This window comes from Alexandromys fortis, unplaced genomic scaffold (assembly GCF_014885135.2).
Source record: "Alexandromys fortis isolate MF-2015 unplaced genomic scaffold, M_Fortis_MF-2015_v1.1 scaffold_102, whole genome shotgun sequence".
NCBI classification, from domain to species: domain Eukaryota; kingdom Metazoa; phylum Chordata; class Mammalia; order Rodentia; family Cricetidae; genus Alexandromys; species Alexandromys fortis.
Genome location: NW_026067984.1, coordinates 3,169,274 through 3,185,876, shown reverse-complemented (window position 1 = coordinate 3,185,876; position 16,603 = coordinate 3,169,274). Strand labels below are relative to the sequence as shown.

The 16,603-nt window shown below is 42.5% G+C and overlaps 1 protein-coding gene across 1 annotated transcript in view; it reads left to right on the top strand.

The window, feature by feature from the left end:
- The window catches only part of Npy2r (neuropeptide Y receptor Y2), a 123,588-nt gene that overhangs the window by 56,779 nt on the left and 50,206 nt on the right, over positions 1-16,603 (top strand). Inside the window, exon 2 of the mRNA XM_050158861.1 lies at positions 12,862-13,099. The gene's annotated coding sequence lies outside the window, so the exon portion shown is untranslated. The remainder of the gene's footprint in view (positions 1-12,861; positions 13,100-16,603) is intronic.

Sequence of the window (16,603 nt, the reverse complement as noted above, 5' to 3'; positions counted from 1 at the left end):
AGCCTTGTCTACGAGAGCTAGTTCCAGGACAGGCTCCAAAGCTACAGAGAAACCCTGTCTCGAAACCAAACAAAACAGAAACAAACTCATGATATTCCTATGTCTCATTCTCGCAAGTGCTGGGAATGCAGGCTGAGCCAGCACGCCCGAGTCTCCTGCTTTGTGATGTCTTCACTTCTATATTACAGCGTCTTTTGCCAGCATATGAGCATGTCACGTGCTGGGAGCTCTCCTCATCTGCCTGTAAGGTAGCTTTACTGTTTTACCGCTCGCCTCCCTTTCAGGCTTCCTCAGGAAGAGCTGAGCGTGGGACGGAGCAGAGCACTCGCTCGTTTCCCCGCTGTTGGCACCCTCTGTCTACCTGTGCAGCTGCCCTCTTTTCTGGAGCTAACATGTGCGTTTCCCCTAAAAGGTTTCTTCCAGTTTCGCATTACTTGTTTAACACTCGTCTTCTGGCCTTTGAGAGCACTTACCACGCTTGCTTTAGCAACTACGCCACCTAGTAGACAGCCCATGTTTTATACCTTGTGAGGAGGTTTGTTCTTCCAACCGTTTGGTTATAATTGACACGGGTTGCAATGTGTAGTTGGGGAAATTAAAGGCTGAGTGAGAGCGATAACTTAGGGAGTCTGAGGAACGGGGACTCGCGACATGAACGCCCAGGCGACATGAACGCCCAGCCCAGGTAACACAGAATGGTAGGTGCTCCGCGAACCCCTTTCACACTGCCTTAGACCAATGCAGCCTTGGTTAATGTAAATTCTGCTCTCTGGAGCGGAGAAGGATATGCAGCGCTTTTAGAGGGAATTACAGATCGTTTCTCTGCTGCATTTGCCTCTTTTCCCAAGCCCAGACAGCCTGTCTCTGAGAGAATTTCTGTCGTGTTGATGACGTTTCAAAACCGTGGTAGGGAAAAATCTGACTTCACCCATTGTTTCCAGCACCTCAGAAAGGTGACCCAGGTTCACTCTGTCTAGCAACCTTGAGTCTTAAAGCTTTTCAAAGTCTTTATTCTGATATTCTGCCATTTATCTGGGATTGATTCAAAGGTCTGGTTGCTTGCTGTGCGTCTGAGTAGATTATTTTAGACAAAAGTTTCAAGTTGCAAAGTATTAAAATGTCTTCTTTTAATTTTAACATCATGTTTTTTCCCATCGTTTAATCAATTTGAGAGATAGGAAGAGGGCAGATCAGTAACCTCTGCAAACACTGGCGCTCAGCCTGTGAAAACGGCAGTGAGGATGCTGGGGAAGGCCTCCTTCCCACGCCCTTTCTGAAGGTCATGCACAATTTGTAAAATGTCAAAGATTAAATTAAATTTAAAGTAGTTGAATAACACAGAATATGCAGACATTTCTTGAGTAAAAGCAATAAAGATAATTTTTAAAAAGTCAAAAGAAATACTTGAGAAGAAAAAAATTGAGGAACATTCAATAAAATGACAAGAGAATGTTAACGTTCAAGTGATGGTTGAGAAAGGACTACCGTATCGATAGCTTGTTTTAGTCACCGCACGTGAGTGTGTGTGTTTGTGTGTGTGTGTGGGGGGGGAGCTTTGCCATGGGAACACATCTGGCGTGGAGGAGACCGGCGTGTGTGGAGGAGTGAGAACAGATGAACGACACATGATTATCTGGCAAAGTGGCAGATAGAGCACAGGACTGGAGAAAAGATTGGGACTGGAGAAGTTGCCCTAGTGCTGAGCAGTCAGGGAAGACCTGAGATTGTGTGTGTGTGTGTGTGTGTGTGTGTGTGTGTGTGTGTGCATGTGATCTAAAGAGTGGAGCATTTAAGCCACAGACTTTAGAGGTCAGGCAGGGCACTGGGAATGTGTTGCTAAGAATGTTTCCTTTACCCCATTTTAGCTTGACTTGGCTGCACTGAATCCACATACAGTTAACAGCAACAGGATAAATAGAAAGGCAGTGGAGGACAGGAAGGCAGTGGAGGACAGGAAGGTGGTGAATCCTGTTTGCTGATGCTGGTCCTCCGGGGAGGAGCTCATTGTCTGAGTAGAAGACCCACGTGCAGGAGAGAAGACAGGGCAGAAAAAACGCTGGGATAAGATGACCAGGTGGCTACACAGGAAGAGAAGTAAGATAATTACTCCCCAAAGGGTGTTGAATACAGAGAAAATGGTGCTAGATATGGAATGACGAACAAGGAATAGAGCTAGAAGGGCCCTTAGCAGTTGTGTAAATCACCGTGGCTCCTTATGAGCCTTTCAGCATGTCTGAACTTCACTGAGTAGCACAAAAACAAAGTTTAATATAAAGCAACACAGTTGATGCATAATATATGAATTTTAACTCTCTGGTGGTTACAAAGGGCCTTAACCTGAGTCTCCCTGTGCAAACATGAGAACAAACTGTTTACCCTCTGTGTATGCAAATTGAGAATTCTTAGTAAAGTAATTATGCACCATTGCAGACCTTCAAAGTTCTTTGTGAGAAGTCAGGCCTGCCCAGATGAGCAGCTTGTGACTCTGTTTCCTGCATTTAAAGCAAGTTCCACAAGAGAAGTTGGCTGTCACCCACATGGGAATGTGATAGCAGTATAACTAAGTATAAACTATTTAGTCTTAGTTTGATGAAATGTTGAGCTTTCATGCAGAACATAATCAATACATTGGAATCTATGTTTAGGACGATTTAAAAGCTACTGGTATTGACATCAGCACACTCATGAAAATGACAGGCCCCTGTGGAGGTGGGTTTTAAAATTCTGTTTGAAGATATCTGTCAACACTGAGGCTACCAGAGCAGAAGAGGTCTCCTAGGGTCAACATTGGGCTACCAGAGCAGAAGAGGTCTCCTGGTGTCAAGAATCTGCCCAGGCACCCATTGTTATGGGGAATAAGGAAGAGGCCAGAGACAAGGAATCAGAGGCTGGAGTTGTATGAATTCTTAAATACATTTGGATATGGATTCTCCCTCAAAAACCACCAAAGAAATCTCTTTTCAGTATCTCACGTGACTGTAGGAAAATGTCTAGACAGTTGGAATTAAGCTCCAGTCACGGGCTGTTGGAGAGGACGACTGTCTGCTCAGGGGAGACACGAGTTCATACGACATCGCTGAGACAAAATGACGGTCCAAGAGAATGTAGTTTATTAAATACACGATGCTCATACGTGAAGGTGTGTGGGTGTGAGGAGCAGGAGACAGTAAAGAATGCAAAGAAGCAAAGAGGGAAGACAGGCGAGAGGGAGCAAGAGAATGTGGTTGATACAGGAAGTGGAAACAGACCCTCGCAACATGTGCCAGGGCTGTAGGTGGGTGGGAAAAGATAGGTAAGATGGTTAAGTGAAAAAAAAAAATAAAAGTAGGTCTCATAAGTTATTAAGATTCAAGAGAGCCTGGGGAGGGATGAGTCCATGATTCAACATTAGTCATCTCAGCGTGTTGGTTTGGGAGTTGTGATATAGACCTAGAAAAAAGAAAAGATAGATTTTAAAGGTAGGAAGAAGAACAAAGGATGAGGAAAGAATGAAATATCAAATTCAAAAGTAGGATTCATAACCTGTGCGACCGTATGGTCCCAAATATCTCATTCTTTTGATATTTTTTTTCACTGAATAATCAAAGAAAAGACCTTTGCCTCCTACATTGTCTAAGCACAGACAACCCAATGTCTTCTTGCTCTTTGAATCTCATTAAGACTCTTGCTTGCAGTGTTTCTGTTTGTTGAGTGCTGGGAGCCGTCTTGCAATGTGATTAAGCACACAGACCTAGGAGTCAGGGCAAGTACTGAATCGGACACTTCCTCCCAGAATGCTATAGTGAAAACTCCGTCCCCTCACTATGCTTCAGTTGTGGGGATTAATTAATAGCATATGCCCTTCCAGAGGACTCACTCATTCCTTCAAAAATGCTCATTAAATCTCTTACAAGACCTTCATCTATCAAATTTTTGAATACTCTATTTTCTGAAGAGGTGGTGGTAGCCATAGTAATAGTTCTAGAGAGAAGAAATTGACAATTATATGTAGATAGAACCACAGGAAACAGGAGAGAAAACAGGGGTTCGCTGAGCACAAACTGGGGTTCATCCTCATTGTCACAGAGCACGCTGGGCATGGTTAAACCGAAAAGAGGCAAGAGTGGGTGCCCAGTTGTCCACGAAACACACAGAAAAGAAAGGGAGAAATCTCAGGAACAGTCTGTTTCCATTTTTCATGTTCTGAAAACTTCTTTTCTTTCTCTCAGGGAATGAAAATTCTTAAGGAGTCCAGGCAGTACTTGTCAGAGCTAATAGTTTCCCCTTCTTAATTTTTCCTTTGGATGGGAGGAAGTGTTTTATCATCTGCTTCAATAAACTGTGTAAAAAAAATGTGATTGAGTTTTAGTTTCTTTCCTGTAAGAAGCTAAAAAGGAATTGCATTTGACTTTAGATAAAGTAAACACTCCCTTTCGCTGTTTATTTAACTTTGAAAGGTTGTGGTTTTCTCAGTTTTGCAGAAAAAGTAAGCTTGCACCACTTGAGTGTATAAATACAACATATGTATGCACACACACATGCATGGTTATGTTTTACAGATAAAACACCAACTTTTTAGGGAGAACCTGGATGTGGATTTAGGACTATTAAATGTCTGAGTGTTTGGACATGATGGGGGCAGCTTAAGAATCCCAAGATAAAGAAAACCTGGTAACAGGTTTTGTTCCTGAGCAGAGCTGCTGAAACCATTTCTTTTGGATGTGGCCCAGGCTCAGAGATTAAGAAGTGTGGCTGAGTGGTGAGAGAGAAATAGACATCTACATGGCTTGGGGTCTGGTTCTGCAGCTCCACACCCCCTCACCCTCACCCCCAGAGTTTTATCTCAGGTCTCTGCTTGCCATGGAAAGACAGATGCTCTTTTGCCAGCCAGCGAGATGTTACAAACAGAGATGGGGATGATGTCACCACACGGGAAGGAACCATTCCTAGGAATGTGGGCTTATTTTAAGCCATGCTAGAGAGGTAGGTGGAATAATTAAACAGCATGGCTTTCTTTCCATCTCTTCTGTATTCTCCTTCTCCAAACAGCTGCTGATATTTACAGCACTGCCTGACCTGGCAGTTTTTCTTTTAAATACCAATAAAATTGTCTTTGAGCTTACACTGGAATTTATTATCAAATTGCCTTATTAATGAGACTAAATGTAGATGGTGTTTTCCTGTCCCTCTCTCAAATAATCACCAAGAGGTTTAATATTAATTACAAATGCTCAGTCAATAGCTCAGGCTTATTAATAACCAGCTCTTGCATTTTAAGTTAGCCCCTTTCTGAGGAATATTCTTTTTACGCTGTGAATATATGTTGCTGTGGTTGGTTTAATAAAGAAGCTGACTGGCCAATAGCTGAATAGAATAAGGTTAGACAGGAGAGTCAGACTAGGACAATACTTAAAGGAAGAAGGGCAGAGTCTGGAGTCACCAGACAAATGCAGGAGATGGATGTACTATGCTAATAAAGATACCATCACGTGACAAAGCATAAATAAGGAAAATGCTGTTTAAGAGGGCAGGGAGGTCAGAAGCACAGCAGGGAGAGACCTTCAGAGAGAGAGAGAAAACCCAAGTCCCAGAAAAAGCACACTTAGATTCTGACCATTGGCTAGCATCTGAAAGGCATAGAGAAAAAGGAAAAGGAAAAAGTGGTGCTTTTGTGAGACTTAGGCCTCAGAAAGCCAGAAAGACTCAGCCAAACCTCATGTCAGCCAGAAGGGACTATGCTGGAGGGTAGACATTCTGGGGAAGAAGAATATATTTCATTAGAGGAAGATCCATTCCCCGACAAGAAAGGGAGAGGGCGAGGATTGTCTCTTAAAGGGACAGGACAGACCATTATACTTACAGTGAGACAGAAATCACATGTTTTATAAATATTTGTAACCATAACAAAAAGTTTGATGACAAACTTTTATTTTCTTTTGCTTCACTTCGATTATCTTTTCTAACATGGAATTCTTTTTAATGAATGCATAAAAACACAGAAAACATGTATATTGGTGAGGAAATGTGGTGTTTGGGTATGTATGTACATGTATGATGTACATTGGGTTAAACACAACCATAGCCCAAATGGCTCTTTGTGGCAGAGACTTCCCAGATGCCATCTTATAACATGTGGAATGTCATTGCTGTGGCCTCGAGTCTCCCTTATCTTCTGATAGTCGGAACTTCCTCCTCCTATCTGACTTAGCACCAGCTGCTCAGCTTTTCCCTATTCTTTTTAATTTTTAAAATTTGTTTTACATACCAACCACAGTTCCCCCTCCCTCCTCTCCTTCTGTTCTGCTTCCCTACCTCCTCCCTACCTTTCTAACCCCCCCCCCATTCACCATTTAGAGTTCACGAGAGTGAGACCAGGTGACAGGTGACTCTGTGATTGGCTTCTTTCACTTTCACTTGACAACTGTGATTTGTAGTTCAGTTCCTGTCATTGCAGATGATAGTGTGACACCCACATTTCAAACAGGCAGAGATGATTATTTTTTGAAATTAATTTAAAAGGTTTGACATTAAAATATTTGAACCCTCAGCATGGGCTCTTTTTTTAATAACATAATTTTTATTGATTCTTTGGGAATTTCACATCACTTAGGCCAACCCCTCTTACCCCAAAGTGTTTCCATATCCACCCCTCATTCCTCCAGCATCCCCCGAAAAGAAAGCTCCTAAATTAATTAAAACAAGCAAACCCGAAAAACCCCACCCCACTCCTCAGTTTTTCCAACACCTCTTCATTCATCTTAGTGACATCAAGAGCTGTGGTGCGTCACATAGTACACCCTTTTTTTCTAATCGGTCACACCCACAAAACGTTCATGGCAATGAGTCTTTGCTCTGGTTCAAGGCCCTGACTTCTGGCACACATCATCACTGGACCCTTACCGCAGTTCTTCTTGGGTAGCCTGCTGTTGTCCCAGACGTGGAGAGACATGAAGACCCTGCCATTATTGTTCCACAGGACCAGCCCCTTCCTGCACATTCATAGATGAGGGTAGATGTTAGGGTGGGCCAACTTGGCCCAGGATATGGGTCTGGGTGGTAGTTGAGCTGGCTGCTGGGACTGCCCCCCTCAGGTGAGGGGTGGAGTTAGCTCCCCTAGGCCCCAGCCACAGGGGGCCTGGCTCTCCCGTGCCTGTGGGGAGGGCTCCAAGTGCTATAGCCATCTCTCCATGATGGGTGGGGCCAACTCTCCCAGAACAGGTTCATCAGGACGACTCTGGATTGTTTGGAAACAGCGGGTATTCCGCTTTGATAATATTATAAGGCGGGGCTGGTATGGTCCTCCCAGGAGATTTGGATTTGGGACCCAGGTTCCAGGTGGCCTAGGTTCTGCTGGTAATGCTGCTGGAGGTGAGTATCCCGTGAGACCAGTGAGAGCCCATTCTACTTCAGCCCCGGGCACTTTCTCCAGGCTGGCACAGAAGTGTAATGACTCAAATGTGCTGAGGAAATGACATTAATGAGAAGAGATGCTAAAATTTTTGTGTGGTAGGATTTTTACTAAGTAAATGTGTTTTGTGAAAGAAATGGTTGAAAGAAAATGCATTGGAATGTTTATAATGATAAAATTACCTCTTGATATTGAAGATTACAGATAATTTTTTTCTTATTCATTTACTTTTCCATTTTCTATAATAAATATGTGACATATTTTTCTAGCCAGCAGAAAGAACAAGGTAGATACAGTTTCCAGTTTTTAGAGATCGGGCTCCTGCTCTTCAATATGATTATGTTTGCTTTGTGCCCCTGTGTTTTTCTATTAACAGTTTGTTTTCTTTTCATGGGGTCTAAAAGGCTCTTAAGAATTAGAAATGAGCTTGCTGTCCTTGCTGGTCACAGCAGCATTATGCTAGGGAGACCCACAGGTACAAATCTGAGATTTTAAAATGAGATTGCGTTTCCTGAAGGTGACCTCTCCACACTAATGGAAATGCTAGCAATGTAATAGAGTTTGTTTTATTAAACAGAATACAAATTACTGCCTTTGAAAATTAATATTTTCAAAAATAAATAAGAATACCTGGTTAGTAGATCAAGATGGCTATATTTCAAATATTACATAGCAGTGGTATATATGTATAACATAGGTGTCTAATACACACACACACACACACAGAGACCCTAGCACTCCTGTCACAGAGGTTGAGTGGCTAATAATTTCTTCTGACCATCATTTAAGAGCCTGGAAATCTCCTTGTGGGAAGTGTGACGAAGAAAACAGAACCCTTCTCTGCAAGGCCTTCATTATATAGTCCCCACGTTCCTGCTCCCTTACCACCCTGGATCTTAGCATGCTTCAATCTTTAGCTGCAGAGAGAGGGCTAAGCGATGGGGTCTTTGTGCACTTTAAAAACACATGAGCATGGGTTCAGAGGATATCATAGGCTCTTTGGTTCTTGTCCAAAGACATGTATGTTTTAAGGAGAAGGTTATTAGCAAAGCGAGCTAAACATGCCAGAGACAGGCAGTGGACTGCTCCAAGGCAGGGAACACTCAGTAGGAACAGGGCTGTCAATTTTAAAGCATGCTTTTGAGACAAGTGATGTAGTCATAGAGTAAGGAGAACCTTTTTCCTTCCAAATCGTGGCAAACTGCATCTCCCTTTCAGAGATTTCTCCCCGCGACCCCCACAAGAGGGGGGTATGATACAAAATGAAAGTGATAGCAGAGGGCGTGGTAAGAAGCCAGCAAACATCAGCTCTGCAGAGGAAGCCAGAGTCCCCTCATCTGTCCTTCTGGACATCAGAGAATAAGGCTCATTTGGTAGCTCTTGAATATCTCGGCCCTCCTAGGGATGCCGCAGCAAGCCGGGGCTGCTGGTGCTTCCCAGTGTGTTCTGAAGAGGGTTTCTGGAGTTTTGTGGGGGCGGGGAGCTTAGGTATCCTCTAGGACATCTCCCTCCTCTGCGATTGTCTCTTCTCTGATCTGCTGACTCATCTGCACGGGTTGTCTGAGTAGATGGCACCCCCCCTGTGGAGGCCCAGTAGTCCTGCTGCAGGCGACACCCGAGGGTGCACCGTAGGCGTGGTAGCCTTGATGGCCCCGTTTCCTTCCACCTTTGAGTGGATTTGTCTGTTCCCCAGCCCTGTTCATTTGAAAAGCAGAGACCCCATGAGGTCACCATATAAGAAGACATTACTGTCCCCACTGCCCTGGTGTGTTGCAGCAGGGGTGGAGGCAGAGGGGGTCACAGACTGCAAGGGTAGGTGACTCACTGGGCAAGCCAGTGTGTGAGTCTGGGATGGACAAGGGCAAAATAGTCTAACTGGATCCCTGCCAGCCTTATGACAGTGGCACCAAGAGCCTGGTGGGCTGTGACCGAGGAAGGAATGTGGCTCCTTTTTGAAAGGGCTTTAAAGTACTTCCCCTGTACACTGTTCCTTCTGGTTTTCTTAATGCTTGCATCATCCCCACCCTTCAATACTGAAGGAGCCCTCACATCTGCAATGAATTTCATGTCCATCAAAAGAAATTAACCATACAACCGAGCCAGCTCAATTAGCTATCAATTCATAGCTCTTTTCTAGTGCCTTTTGATGAGTAGACAGGCTCAGACTTCAAGTTCTTCACAGAATATTTGTCATAGCAGAAAATAGTTATGCACTAGTAGTAAAGTTTTTAATGGAGATGTGTGTGTGTGTGTGTGTGTGTGTGTGTGTGTGTGTGTGTAGGAGGGAGGGGGAGCAGTAACCCATTTTCCTTGGGTTGCAGTGAGGACCATGCAATGACAAAACATTTGGAAGCACCTAAAAGCATGCTGATTGTGCAATAATTAATAGTAGCAGTCACTACACTGAGTTAGCAGCTTAAGTCATTACAGTGTAACAAGAGACATGGCTTTGGGTTTTCTTTTATCCTTTGTGATTTGAGATGATCTATTTTATATTGTTGCAAAATAATCATAACTTTAGTTTGTGGACTAAATGTTCACTAATGCAATTTCTTATTCTATGTCACAGCACAGAATTCTGACATCGTTTTCCAACAGTGAAAACCCAGTCGCCAAAGCCAGTCCCTCTAAGGCTGTCAATGAAAAAGGCTCCCTGTTTAACCAAGGCTCAATAAGAAGGCATTTGGTTCCTTTTCCTTCTGCTATGTATCTAAAGACAACACTTTGGTAGAGGTTATGGATCACTCCTGTCTGTGCAGAAGGGATCAGGTTCAATGGGAAGGCACAGAATCAAGGTCCCTGCAAGCTGAGTCAGCACAGTAACACTATTACAAAAGGAACAAGGGATGAAGGAATGGTACAGCCGAGATTGACAGGTTCTGTAGAAGGTGATTTTGGTTGAATTTGAAACAGCTGATAGATAAATTCTAAGTTATTAGAAGAGTGGGGGACAGTAGAATATTTAGGAAAAGCTATGGGCAAAGTACAATGATTTATGTGTATGAGACATCATAGTGAAATCTATTATTTTATATGTTAACTAACATTAATTTGAAAATATACATATTTTAGCCTCAAAGTGGAAACACATCAGTGATGTGGGACTCCCCTCTGTATGCTGTGAATATGTTTTATTGCCATTGGTTAATAAAGAAGCTGTTTTGGCCAGTGGCCTAGCAGAGTAAGGCAAGGAAGGAGTTCCAATCAGACGGAGGAGTAGAGAGTAGACAGAGTCAAGAGAAGCCATGGAGCCACCACAGGAGACAGACACTGGTCAGAAACTGACCAGTGGGCCACAACCATGTGGCTATATACAGATTAATAAAAATGGGTTAATTTAAGCTATAAGAGTTAGCTATCAATACGCTTAGGCTATTGGCCAAACAGTATTGCAAATAATATAGTTTCTGTGTGATTATTTCGGGTCTGGGTGACGAAGAACAAAGGAGCAGCTTCCACCAACACATCAAGTCTTAGATGGAGGATGCAATGGCATTTCGGTTGTATTTTAATAAATAAAGCTTCCTGAGGATCAGGAAAGTAAAGAATCACACTGGCTAACCTTACACACCAGGCAGGAATGACACACACCTTATTGCCACACACCTTTAATCCCAGTAGCCACACTAGCTTGCCATAGAAACCAGGTGGTAGTGGTGCACGCCCTTAATCCTAGAACTAGAGAGGATTATAATATGGGAGGAGTCAGCTCTCAGTCTCATTCTGAGATTCCTGGAGGCAGGATCGCCATTTTGGACTGAGGTAGAGGAAAAAGCCTGTGGCTGGCTGGATTGTTTCTCTGACCTTCAGGCTGAACACCAATTTCTGTCTCTAAGTTTTTATTAGTTGTGCTTCATGAGGGAACACAAATGCAGGGCTTGGGATAGATCAGTGCTTAGGAAGACTTCCTGCTCTTCCAGAGGACCTGAGATCTGTTCCCAGCACCCACAAGGTGCAGCACACAGCTATCTGTAACTTAGCTTCTGTGGGTAGACTCATACAGACATACACCCATATACATAGATTTTTAACAATTGTCTTTTAAAATGTAATATATATGTAGTTATTTAGAATGAGTTGAGTATAAAGATTATACTTCTGCATATTTACTAATTCTCTGATGTAGTATACATGTTTTTCACATATATGTAACCCATTGCTTGCCTTGTTTTTAACAACAGTGAATCTGAGACCTTGCTCACATTTACATATAATGTGGAAACTATGGCTTGGTTTTGGCTGTCCTATTATAAATGGAGTTTTATATATTAAAATTAATCTATAGACTCTACAGAAATGTAATGATTTTCTTCTTATCAAATCCTATAACTGGTTGATCTCTGTTACTCTAACTATTTTTTATTTATTATATCCATTTGATCAGAAACCAGGACAATGACCATGACAAGGTTTGCAGGAAAGTTGTCTCCTATAGTAAATATGATTTACAAGACCAAAACTGTGTCCTACATAATAGGATTTTGGGAAATGTAGTACTGAAATAAGCATTTATAAATCTGGGGGTCACATTGATCATTTTATAGAGCTAATTCATAATATTCTTTAATTCTATAGGAAAATATCTGTCTTATTTTAGCAAAGAGACTGAGAATTCAATTTCACATTAATAAAATAGCAATTCATTTAATTAAAACATTGTGATCATTTTTATGCAAATATTTTCTAGTCTTGTGAATTCTAAACAAGTGTATAGTTAATCTAAGCCTTTATTGTCCCAGAATATTCAAATCAATGACATTTTACATGGCATATCCAGTTAGCTTTCAGTTTATAAACAAGAGTTATAATGGATGATCTTCATACCCTATATCCATACACATACATCCATGTATAGATTTGATATTAGAACTGAACCCAGGACCTTGTACATGTTAATTAAGTACTCTACCACTAAGTAGTCTCCAGCGCCAGGTCAAATACAGCTTTGGTTAAGAATAAAATGTGTTGGGGCTTTAAGTCTGCATGGAACAACATGCTACCTATGATCTGTTCATAAATGTATGATATGTAGTTATAACATATCACTTGCTCATTTGCCTGGATTTGCTCAGGACATCCTTTCTCTACATCTCCTTCCCCTCCTCTTCCGGTCTCTCCCTTCACTCCTTTCCCCTCCCTTCTCTCTCTTTCTACCTCTTTTCAACTATCCAGAGCCTCTTCCTGTCTGCCTTGTTATGGGAGGGGTAGAGTTTCTATTCATCCTTTCACATCCGTAGGAAAAATAACTTGAGAGCCTTTTGCTCAGAATGTAGCAGTGAAGGATTGCTTATCTGAATCATAACTGAAGCCTCATGTGAATTTTTGCTCTGTAAAAATCATTGAGCATTTTGAATAAAGAAAAAGAATTCTCATGCTACAATTTCCAAATAGAAGAACTCTTCTCAACATGGTTTTTTTTTTTTTTTTTTTTTTTTTTTTTTTTTTTTTTNTTTTTTTTTTTTTTTTTTTTAAAGGACAAGGAATTGCATGGTTTGGCAGACAGCAGGAGCCACATGGCTTGGAATGAACTGCCTCTGATTCCCAACTGGCTTGTTTCTGAGACCTGCTGTGGCTTCAAATTGGCTGATGTGCTCTGAGGACAACCTTGGGCCTCTATCCAGAACAAAGATGATCAGATGCCAAGTCCTCCTTGGAAGTCCTAGAGCAGCAAGAATCATCTTAATTCTGCATCGGTTAACATCAGTTGAAGAGGTATGCACATTTTTTTTCTGGATTACACTGTGAGACATGATGAATAGAATCACTGACGGTGACAGGAGCATGTGAGTTTCTACCTAAGGTCGCTATGTTCCAGTTCCTTAATATTTAAAGTGTTACACGATGAGTTTGTTGGACGACTGAGTTAAGTAGTGACTTTATGTGTCCCAGTTAATTGCCTGTCGCATCAGTAAATATTTTGATATTGATGACAGTGATTGTTATAATGATAAAACAAGAAAAGCAGCTGCCAGCCCAGAGAAGAAGCTGACATATTGAGGCATGCAAGTCTCTTCCGGAATGAAAGGGCTCCAAGGCTGTCACTGGGACCTTGTCCTGGAAAGGACTTTTAGGTCTTCACCCCTTTGTATTTGTCAGTTTGATTTTGTGCGCTCTCTCCACTATAGCTTGACTTTGGGAATTCAAAATTGGTGTGGCCATAAGGTGAGAATAAATGTCCACCATGACATGAATATATTTATGCTGACCAAATGAAACGATATTCATAACATCCATTTGCCATAATGCCAGTGACATTAGCCCCCCAGAAACTAGCCCCTTTCAACTTCAAAGGTCTGAAAAGGAGAAATGGGGCACAGGCCTTATAACCTCAAATAATCTGTTTTTATTTGTTGGTTGGTTTATTTTTGACGGTGAGTTAAAAACAGGAAAAAGGGCATTAAGGACTGTACAGACTGTTGTATAGACAATCGTGCATAGCTACCATGTCCTGGGATAGGGGGGTCACCAGAGATGGTGATGTCCCAGCAGCAAGAACATATCCTTTATTTAGCATCCCCATGTTGCGCCAAAATTATCTCAGAGCCTGTACCTCGAGGCCTGTATGACAGAGAAAAGCTCCTCTGCCCTAAGAATGGAAACATCTGCTCCTGTATCTACAATTTCTTTAAATCATTTTCCTTCCCAATATATAACCATCCAGGGCTTACTGACTCAATGGGTACAGTAAACGTTAGGTTGTTGTAGAATATTAGCTGAAGATGTGTTACATTGGTCTATACTGGAGAACATTTGTTTAATGATGCAAAGATGTGTTGCATTCTTTTATGTTGTATTTGTTTAACTCTATGAGGCTGTGTTACTTTACCTCTAAAACACCTGACTGGAGACAGGAGAGAGGTAGGCAGGGCTGCCAGGCAAAGAGAATAAATAGAAGGAGAAATGAGAGACCAGGGAGCAAGGAAGAAGAAGGAAAGAGGACACAGGGCCCAGCCACCCAGAGACACAGGAAGCCATGGAGTAAAAAGTAAAGAAAGGTATTTAGACTAGAGAAAGGTAAAAGCCCAGAGGCAAAAGATAGATGGGATAATTCAAGAAAAGCTGGCTAGAAACAAGTCAAGCTAAGGCTGGGCATTCATAAGAAAGAATTAGCCTCTGTATATTTATTTGTTAGCGGAAGTGGCAGTCTCCCCAAAGAGTAAAGAGCCAAAAGAGCAAAGCAAAAAACAAAACAAGGTAAAACAAAAAACAAAAACAACATTAAGTTTGACATATTTGTATCCATCTGATCTGAGATGAATCTCCTAGGGGCTGAGGGTTTTTCCTGGGGCATTTAAAGGAACTGGGGGGGGGGGGTGTGGCCATGTGCATCATACGTACATACGAAGTATTACCAAATGCTTGCCTTTGTGACATCTGGTACCTGTTTTGACATTGAGAATCTCTTTCAAAAAGCACAGTGTATTGACAGGAGCAGGACCAACATGGGACACTAGACTTAGGGCTGTTGCAAAAGCATCTTTAAAGACTGGCAGTATGTGTCTTAGTTCCTTTTTATTCCACGCTGAGATCCAGTCATCCAGAGGGGGGTTCTGTATTGGACCTAGTACCTTCTGTGTCTCTGCTGTGCCCCCATCATAAGCAAGTTCACGCAGTATGCCAGCTGCCACAGCTTGCTGTACTCTCCATTCCAGGGAAATTTGTGTTCAGCCAAAAATTTAGTAAAAGGCTCAGTAGGTCTCTGTCTTAATCTGAAGTTGGCTGTGTTCCCTGAAGAGGGCACAGCCTTCCAAGCACCTAGGCCACACTGACTGAGAGGAAAATTATCAGCCCCTGACTCCCAAGACCAAAATCTCAGCACAAAGGAGATTTATTTGCCACAAAGGGATAGAGGGCAGGGAATAAGAGACAAACATAGGAGATTGAGGTTGAGGGAGAAGGGGAAGGGATAAAGGGAAAGGGGGCAGGGATATTTGTCCTATCAGAACAAAGGCCTGCCTCTGGATAGAGAAGAGTGAAAGGCAATTTATTAAGATAGAAGGGGAAATCCCTTGTTAGGATGAGGCGTCTGACTTTAATAGGACATGTTAATTAGGTGATCCAAAGGAGGATTTTGGTCTCTGGGCTTTAATACTTTGGTTGTTGGACATTGGTAGTAGAGCTTAGGAGGAGGAAGTAGCCAAATAAGGGAATAGACCATGGTATATAGCTTTTGGAATGTAATCAACCTGTTTTTAGAAAGGGAGAACGGCAGGGCCTGCCAGAGCCATGTTTACCACGTTTGCTGTGCTTGTGCTGGCCAGAGTCCTTTCACTGATGAACTTGGTCAAAATCCTGAGGAGGAGCCTGCTCAGCAGGTGATGAGAATGCGCCTTACAATGACACCTCCGATTTCAATGTTGCCCCCAAGTTTCAGTTTCTTTCAGTCAGAAGTTCATATTGATCATAATAATGTACCTTACAAATCAAAAACTCCTGAGGGCTCCTCCCCACTCAGACCAGCTGGTGATAATCTTCCAGTGTGTGTGTTTAAATCCTGAGGGCTCCTCCACCCTCAGACTGGCTGGTGATAATCTTCCAGTGTGTTTAAACTCACCGTCGTGGATTGTAACAGTTGCTTCCTGTATGAGACTGCCGTCTCAACAAGCAGTCCGCAGCTGCTGGAGGCTTAAGGTCATGCGGACACTATGCTGAAGGTCTCTGCAGGGTAGGATTTTTTTTCTTTTGATTTATCAAAGCAGGGTTTCTCCGTAGCTTTGGAGCTTGTCCTGGAACTAGCTCTTGTAGATCAGGCTGACCCCGAACTCACAGAGATCCGCTTACCTCTGCCTCCCTAGTGCTGGGATTATGCCACCACAGCCCGACTCAGGGGAGGATTTAAATTCACTGAAAAAGCAGAGAGTTTGGGTTGCACGTTTGGCCAGCAATCACCACGACTAACACAAAGCCATGAGGAAAGAATCTAATCATGGTGGTGACTAAGATTCTTCACTTTATAAGTAACAGTGTCCAAGCTATGCATGCAGGGAGGGATCTAAAGATGACAGCGAGAAGCCTCCACCTGGACCACACTTCTGGTGCCTTGCCCTTACTTCCTCCTCCTTGCCCGAGATGTCCTCTCTGTGACCCAGCCAGAATTTCTGTCAGCACCATCTTGATTTCCTCCCTCTTCTTCTTCTTCTTCTTCTTCTTCTTCTTCTTCTTCTTCTTCTTCTTCTTCTTCTTCTTCTTCTTCTTCTTCTTCTTCTTCTTCTTCTT